Below are 7,746 nucleotides of genomic sequence, written 5' to 3' on the forward strand. Positions count from 1 at the left end.
GATGTTGGGGCGGATAAGGATCGTATGGTGGCGAATGGTGAAAAGAAGCTTGTGAGTATGGTGGTTCTAGGTTATGTTGAGAGGATGGTCTATAGGCATGGGGTGGGGCTTGTTGGTAGTTACAAGGTTGTCCACCATATCTTTCAGCTGGGTATGCATTGTAGAATGGTTGTTGTTCATGATATCTTGGAGGGTGTTGTTGCCTAAAGGGTTGATTAGATCCTCTGGGCTCCATCCATCCTTGATTGGGCTGACCTTGGTACATATTCCTGCTGTGGTTTCTATTTCCTTCAACAAAGTTAGAACTAAACTCAAAGCGAGAGGGGTGAGAATTCATAGTAGTCATCAGAAATAAGGGGAAAAAGGAGAAACAAATAAACAAGTAAAAGAAAAATATTTTTTTTTGAAAAATATTTACAATAACCAATAATAAGGCACACGTTTGCAATTCCCCGGCAACGGCACCATTTTGACGTTAGGATTTTTGCCAGTAAAGAATTTTATAAAAATATTCGCGTTGTAGATATAGTTTCTAAACCAACAGAAATCCCTTCATACAAACGTTTTGGTTGTCACAAGTAACAAACCCCTTTTAAAATTGATAACCGAGTATTCAAACCTCGGGTCGTCTTCTCAAGGAACTGCAGGGAGGTATGTTCTTATTATTGGCTATGAAAAAGGTAAAATTGGGGTTTTTGGAAATAAGGAATAAATATGGCAAATAATTTAAATGACAATTAAAATAAATAAATACTGTAAAGCAAACTTTTGGCAAGGTATGAGAAATTGGAAGTCCAGACTTTGTTATTTTTAACAATAATAATGAAAGTTGAATCTTAATTCCACTTAGTCATCCTTTGCTAAAGTAAAGGAAAGTCAAGGGATAAATTAGTTGACCTTCAACTCCTATTTATTTCCTAAGAAAAGGTTGGGATTATTGAAGTTCAGTCCAATTAGCAAAGATAACAGTTATCAATTATGTTAAGCTAAGATAGCTCCTGAGTTACTGATTTCTCAACCAAGATCAAAAGGAAAAGAAATTAAATCTGCTGGAATAAAAATTGTCTTTAAATTGGGGATAATAAAAAGGAACAATCATAAACTGAAATACCTCAAATATCATTAAATAAAAATGTCAATTCTAACATGGACAATATCAACAGCCAATTGGGCAACATCAATCAAGCACAATAAAAGCTTCAGAGTAAACAAAAATAGAAGATAAATTAAATAGAAAAAGGAATATTGAACCTGGGATCGAGAGTTACTCCTAAAACTAAGAGAAGTCCTAAATCCTAAATCCTAAAGAGAGAGAGAGGAGAGAACCTCTCTCAAGACTAAACGTAAATCATGGAAAGTGACTAAAAATTCAGAGACTCCCTGAATGGATGCATTCCTCCACTTCATAACCTCTGGTCTATGACTTCTGGACTTGGATTTGGGCCAAAAAAGCTTCAGAATCCGCTATGAGCGTTTTCTGCAATTTCTGGTGCGTGGCCTCTGTCACGCGTCCGCGTGGGTCACGCGGTCGCGTCATCTGGAGTTTTTCTTATCACGCGGTCACGTCGATCACGCGTCCGTGTCGTATACGATTCGCTCAAGTCACATGGTCGCGTCAGCCATGTGGCCGCGTCGATGCTTCTTCGCTCTTGGCACGCGATCGTGTCGTCCATGCGATCGCGTGGATGCCAGTTTCTTCAAAACTCCGTTTTGCACTTTCCTTCCATTTTTGTACGTTTCCTTTTCCATCCTTTAAGCCATTCTGCCTTAGAAGATCTGAAACTACTCAACACACTAATCACGGCATCGAATGGAAATAAAGGTAATTAAAATAATTAATTTTAAAGCATAGGAAACATGTTTTTCACATACATCACATAATAAGGAAGGGAAAGTAAAACCATACAATTAATATGAATAAGTGGGTGAAGGATTGAATAAATCACTCCGATTAAGCACAAAATATATCATAAAATATGGGTTTATCACTCATCTTCTGAGGTGGAAAGAATTTGGCCAAGAAAGTATTGACCAACTTTTCCCAAGAGTATAGGCTCTCCTTAGGTTGGGAATCCAACTATATCCTAGCTCTATCTCTAACAACAAAAGTGAAAAGCATAAGCCTGTAGACATCAGGATCCACTCTATTGGTCTTAACAGTGTCACAAATTTGCAAGAATTCAGATAGGAATTGATGTGGATCTTCTAGTGGAAGTCCATAGAATTTGCAATTCTGTTGCATTAGAGAGACTAACTGAGGCTTTAGATCAAATTTGTTTGCTCTAATGGCAGGTATAGAGATACTTCTTCCATAGCAATTAGTCTCTCTACCTTCTATTAGAGAAAATAACTTTGAGCTCAAGCCTCAATTAGTCTCTCTAATGCAACAGAATTGCAAATACCATGGACTTCCACTGGAAGATCCACATTAATTCCTATCTGAATTCTTACAAATTTGTGACACTGTTAAGACCAATGGCGTGGATCCTGAGGTCTACAAGCTTATACTTTTCCCTTTTGCAGTTAGAGAAAGAACTAGGATATGGTTGGATCTCAACCCAAAGAAAGCTTATACTTTTGGAAAAACTTTGTCAATGCTTTCTTGGCCAAATTCTGTCCACCTCAGAAGATGAACAAGCTTAGAGTGAAAATTCAAACCTTCAGACAAAAAGAGGGTGAAACCCCCTACAAAACTTAGGAAAGATACAAGCAACTGATCTGGAGATGTCCTTTTGACCTGCTTTCAGAATGGACTATCCTATGAATTTTCTATGATGGTCTATCTGAGATGTCCAAGATATCCTTAGACCATTCTGCTAGTGGATCTTTCCACTTGAGGAAAACGCCTGAAGAGGCACAATAACTCATTAAAATGGTTGCAAACAACCAGTTCATGTACACTTCTGAGATGAACTCTATGAACAACAGGGTTGCTCAGAAGAAAAGAGTTCTAGAAGTTGACACTCTGAATGTCATACTGGCTCAGAATAAGATCTTGACCCAATAGCTCAATATGATCTCTTATTATTTTACTGGAATGCAAGCTGCAGCTGGCAACACCTCCTATGAAGGAGATGCTTATGATCCAGATCAACCTACAATGGAAGAGGTGAATTAGATGGGAGAACCCTATGAAAACACCTACAACTCCTCATGAAGAAATCATCCTAACTTCTCATGGAACGATTAACAGAAGCCTCAACAAGTCTTCAACAACAACCAAGGTGGAAGAACCTATAATAGGTTCAACAATAGACCACCATTCCCACCTTCTCAACAATAGATGAAGATTTCTAAGCAGAGCCTCTTTGACTTAGTGATGAGCGGATAATTTATACGCTTTTTGGCATTGTTTTTAGGTAGTTTTTAGAAGGATCTAGCTACTTTTAGGGATATTTTCATTAGTTTTTATGATAAATTTACATTTTTGGACTTTAGTATGAGTTTGTGTGTTTCTCTGTGATTTCAGGTATTTTCTGGCTGAAATTGAGGGACCTGAGCAAAAATCTGGTTCAGGCTGACAAAGGACTGCTGATACTGTTGGATTTTGACCTCCCTGCACTCAAAATGGATTTTGTGGGGCTACAAAACTCCAAATTGCACGCTCTCAATTGATTTAGAAAGTACACATTCAGGGCTTTCCAGCAATATATAATAATCCACACTTTATTTGAGGCTAGACAACGCAAACTGGGGTTCAACGCCAGTTCCATGCTGCATTCTGGAGTAAAACGCCAGAAATACGTCACAAACCAAAGTTAAACGCCAAAAACACATTACAACTTGGCGTTTAACTCCAAGAGAAGCCTCTGCACGTGTAAAGCTCAAGCTCAGCCCAAGCACACACCAAAGTGGGCCCTGGAAGTGGATTTCTGCACTTAAACTTATTTCTGTAAATCCTAGTAGCTAGTTTAGTATAATTAGAACTTTTTACTATTGTACTAGGGTCGGGGGGAACCATGTCTAATCTTTGGTCTCAGTTTTAATCTATTGTTCATCTTAGGAGACTATTGATCACATTTATGGGGGCTGGCCATTCGGCCATGCCTGGACTATTATCACTTATGTATTTTCAACGGTGGAGTTTCTACACACCATAGATTAAGGTGTGGAGCTCTACTGTACCTCAAGTTTTAATGCAAAGTACTACTGTTTTCTATTCAATTCATGCTCATTCTTATTCTAAGATATTCACTGCCCTTCAACCTGATGGATGTGATGATCCATGACACTCATCATCATCCATCCTTATGAACGCGTGCTTGACAACCACTTCCGTTCTACCTTAGACCAAGCGCATATCTCTTGGATTCCTTAATCAGAATCTTCATGGTATAAGCTAGAACCCTTTGGCGGCCATTCTTGAGAATCCGAAAGTCTAAACCTTGTATGTGGTATTCCGAGTAGGATTCAGGGATTGAATGACTGTGACGAGCTTCAAACTCACGATTGTTGGGCGTGGTGACAGACGCAAAAGAATCAATGGATTCTATTCCAATATGATCGAGAACCGACAGATGATTAGCCGTGCTGTGACAGAGCATTTAGACCATTTTCACTGAGAGGATGGGAAGTAGCCATTGACAACGGTGATGCCCTACATACAGCTTGCTATAAGAGGAACCTTGCGTGCGTGAAGAAGAAGATAGGGGGAAAGCAGGGATTCAGAAGACAAAGCATCTCTAAAACTCCAACACATTCTTCACTACTGGATAATAAGTATTTATTTCATGCTCTCTTGTTCATTTGCAAGTCAACTGATAATTATAATTGATATCCTGACTAAAAATTACAAGATAACCATAGCTTGCTTCAAGCCAACAATCTCCGTGGGATCGACCCTTACTCACGTAAGGTATTACTTGGACGACCCAGTGCACTTGCTGGTTAGTTGTGCGGATTGCAAAAGTGTGATTGCAATTTCGTGCACCATGTTTTTGGCGCCGTTGCCGGGGATTGTTCGAGTTTGGACAACTGACAGTTCATCTTGTTGCTCAGATTAGGTAATTTTCTTTTCAAAAAGTTTTCAAAAATCTTTCAAAATTTTTTTTGTTTTCCTTTTTCCAAAAATTAATTTTCGAAAAAAAAAATATTTTTACAAAAAAAATTAATAAAATCATAAAAACCAAAAATATTTTTGTGTTTCTTGTTTGAGTCAAGTGTTAATTTTTAAGTTTGGTGTCAATTGCATGTTTTAAAAACTTTTGCATTTTTTCGAAAATTCATGCATGTGTTCTTCAAGATCTTCAAGTTGTTCATGGTAAGTCTTCTTGTTTGATCTTCATATTTTCTTGTTTTGTGTCTTTTGTTGTTTTTCATATGCATTTTTACATTCATAGTGTCTAAGCATTAAAAATTTCTATGTTTGGTGTCTTGCATGTGTTTCTTTTCTTTAAAATTTTTCAAAAATAAATCTTGATGTTCATCATGATCTTCAAAGTGTTCTTGGTGTTCATCTTGACATTCATATTGTTCTTGCATGCATTAGTGGTCTTGATCCAAAATTTTTATATTTTGGGTCATATTTGTATTTTTCTCTCTCATCATTAAAAATTCAAAAAAATCAAAAAAATATATTTTCCTTATTTTTCTCATAAATTTCGAAATCTTTGGGTTGACTCAGTCAAAAATTTTTACAAATAAGTTGTTTCTTGTTAGTCAAGTCATGATTTCATTTTTTAAAAAATCCTTTCTTTTCAAAATCTTTTTCAAAAATCAATTCTTTTTCATTTTTCTTATTATTTTCGAAAATTTTTAAAATTTATTTTCAAAATCTTTTTCTTATCTTTATTTCAAAATTGAAAACTTTACTCACAATTAATGTGATTGATTCAAAATTTTGAAGTTTGTTACTTTCTTGTTAAGAAAAGTTTAATCTTTAAATTCTAGAGTCATATCTTTTAGTTTCTTGTTAGTTAAAGTAATCAATTTTAATTTTAAAAATCAATTCTTTTTCAAAAATAAATTCTAATCATATCATTTCAATCATATCTTTTTCAAAATTTATTTCAAAATCTTTTCTAACTTCTTATCTTTTCAAAATTGAATTTCAAATCTTTTTTAACTAACTAAATTGACTTTTTGTTTGTTTTTTATCTTTTTCAAAACCACTTAACTACTTTCCTCTCTAATTTTCAAAAATTACCTCCCTCTTTTTCAAAATTTTTTTATTAACTAATTGTTTCAAATTTTAATTTTAATTTTATTTCTTTTCTTAATTTTCGAAAATCACTAACCATTTTTCTAAAATAATTTTCAAATTTCTCCCTCTCATCCTCTCCTATTTATTTATTTAATTACTAACACGCTTCTCTTCATCTAAATATTCGAACCCCCTCTTCCTCTCCGAGTTCGAATGTTCCTCTTTTCCTTCTTCTATTCTTTTCTTCTTCTACTAACATAAATGAATCTCTCTACTGTGGTAAAGAGGATCCCTATTATTATTTTCTGTTCCCTTCTTTTTCATATGAGCAGGAGCAAGGACAAGGACATTGTTGTTGAAGCAGATCCTGAACCTGAAAGGACCCTAAGGAGGAAGCTAAGGGAAGCTAAAGCACAACCCTCTGGAGAGGACTTGACAGAAATTTTCGAAAAAGAAGAGGAGATGGCAGCTGAAAATAATAACAACAACAATAACGCAAGGAGGATGCTTGGTGATTATACTACACCTACTTCCAACTTTTATGGAAGAAGCATCTCAATCTCTGCCATTGGAGCAAACAATTTTGAGCTGAAGCCTTAACTTGTTGCTCTAATGCAACAGAACTGCAAGTTTCATGGACTTCCATCATAAGATCCCAACCAGATTTTAACTGAGTTCTTACAGATTTGTGAGACTGTTAAGACTAATGGATTAGATCCTGAAGTCTACAGGCTCATGCTTTTCCCTTTTGCTGTTAGAGACAGAGCTAGAACATGGTTGGACTCACAACCTAAAGATAGCTTGGACTCTTGGGATAAGCTGGTCACGGCCTTCTTGGCCAAGTTCTTTCCTCCTCAAAAGCTGAGCAAGCTTAGAGTGGATGTTCAGACCTTCAAGCAAAAAGATGGTGAATCCCTCTATGAAGCTTGGGAAAGATACAAGCAGATGACCAAAAAGTGTCCTTCTGACATGCTTTCAGAGTGGACCATTCTGGATATTTTCTATTATAGTCTATCTGAGTTCTCCAAGATGTCACTGGACCATTCTGCAGGTGGATCCATTCACCTAAAGAAAATGCCTACAGAAGCTCAAGAACTTATTGACATGGTTGCAAATAACCAATTCATGTACACTTCTGAGAGGAATTCTGTGAATAATGGGATACCTCAGAGGAAGGGAGTTTTTGAAATTGATGCTCTGAATGCCATATTGGCTCAGAACAAAATGTTAACTCAGCAAGTTAACATGATTTCTCAAAGTCTGAATGGATGGCAAAATGCATCCAACAGTACTAAAGAGGCATCTTCTGAAGAAGAAGCTTATGATCCTGAGAACCCTGCAATAGCGAAGGTGAATTACATGGGTGAACCTTATGGAAACACCCATAATTCCTCATGGAGAAATCATCCAAATTTCCCATGCAAGGATCAACAAAAGCCCCAACAAGGCTTTAATAATGGTGGAAGAAACAGGCTTAGCAATAGTAAGCTTTTTTTATCATCTTCTCAGCAACAGACAGAGAATTCTGAGCAGAGCACCTCTAGCTTAGCAAACATAGTCTCTGATCTATCTAAGGCCACTTTAAGTTTCATGAGTGAAACAAG

General features: G+C 36.4%; 1 non-coding gene across 1 annotated transcript; it reads right to left on the reverse strand.

The window, feature by feature from the left end:
* Positions 1 to 7,009: 7,009 nt before the first annotated feature.
* On the reverse strand, positions 7,010 to 7,117 carry LOC130964067 (small nucleolar RNA R71). Its single transcript, XR_009080178.1, has one exon. It is a non-coding gene; the product is annotated as a small nucleolar RNA R71 (small nucleolar RNA).
* Between the last annotated feature and the right edge of the window lie 629 nt (positions 7,118 to 7,746).

This window comes from Arachis stenosperma, chromosome 2, assembly GCF_014773155.1.
Source record: "Arachis stenosperma cultivar V10309 chromosome 2, arast.V10309.gnm1.PFL2, whole genome shotgun sequence".
In the NCBI taxonomy this organism is placed as follows: domain Eukaryota; kingdom Viridiplantae; phylum Streptophyta; class Magnoliopsida; order Fabales; family Fabaceae; genus Arachis; species Arachis stenosperma.